A 1,335-nucleotide genomic window follows, 5' to 3' on the forward strand; every position below is an offset into this window, starting at 1 on the left:
AGAGAGAGAGAGAGAGAGAGAGAGAGAGAGAGAGAGAGAGAGAGAGAGAGAGCAGTAGGGGAGGAGGCAGAGAGACACACAGAGAGAAACTGGACAGTGTACCGGAGAAAACGAAGGATAGAATAGGGCCCCAGGTGAATGTAAGACCTTGAAAAGAAACCTTATACTCAGGTTACATTTTGAGCCCATGGAGCAGAGAAAGGGGGAGTGCCACCAACAAAGCGGACTTAAGGGGTAAGAGTGAATTCTTATAATTACTCCCAATCAGGCAAAGAAAAGGGAATGATCAGGACAGTGCCCATTTGTAAGCAACATAAACTTCACCGTGTACAAAGCTGCAGAGCCCCTGGAAGCTCAGGGCGCCACCTCGCTTGCCTGCAGCCAGGCTCTTTTTCTGAAGGCATTTTTAGGAGCCAATTTTTTGACTGTCTTTGCTCAACTATAAAGAAAGCAAAGAGAAGCAGGAAGGGTGAGGGCCAGGAAAATATGAGATTATTTTTCCCCTGTTACATAATGAAATTTTTTTAAAAAGGAGATAAGAGCATCAGTCAATCAGTTTCTTTGATTTTGGGCCAAGTTAAAACGTCCTCTGTGCTGGCTGCTCATTTTTTAAACAGCTTAATGTTAGTGGACTCTAATCCACCTCCGTATTCTTTGGGAAGGACTTTCATGCTCAAAAGAAAGTGTGAAGATTGTCAAATAAAATCTTATGAAATTGAGACGACGACCAATTTTTATTAAAATAAATACAAAACAGAACCCAGAAAATTTCCCTCCTGTCTTCCCTCCTAGATCTAATGAAGGTGTTCAGAAATGTTTGGTGGTGGGACAAACTGGTCGAAAGTTCTTCTCTTCTACAAGATGATAAACACACACCCGACATTCTGAACCTTACCCTGTAAGTGATGAACAGTGGAATAATAGCAAGCAGTGTTGGTGCTGGCTCCCTCATGAACTGGTCATAGAACTTTGGAGACTGGTGCTGCTTGTGCTTCCATTTTCATGGATGAGGACTGAAAGAATTGAGATGGATGATCTCAAAGGCGTGATTGTGGAAAACAGAAGTGGATGGTGGAGAGAGACAGGGAAGGGTTGTCGAGAGAAAAGTCTGTGTATTCGATGTGTTCATTGCTCCTGGGATATCATTCTTTCTAAGCCTCACCTACTCATAAAACCATCACACACACACACACACACACACACACACACACACACACACACTTCTACATGGAGTTACTTTCTGATGCTTAGTTCTGGGTGTCCCTTTGAGCAACTTGAGACACACCTGGATCACTGGCAAACAACTGCTTCTGTTAGTGGAGGTCTTTCCAGAGA

This window comes from Octodon degus, unplaced genomic scaffold, assembly GCF_000260255.1.
Source record: "Octodon degus isolate 3935 unplaced genomic scaffold, OctDeg1.0 scaffold00036, whole genome shotgun sequence".
Lineage (NCBI taxonomy): Eukaryota > Metazoa > Chordata > Mammalia > Rodentia > Octodontidae > Octodon > Octodon degus.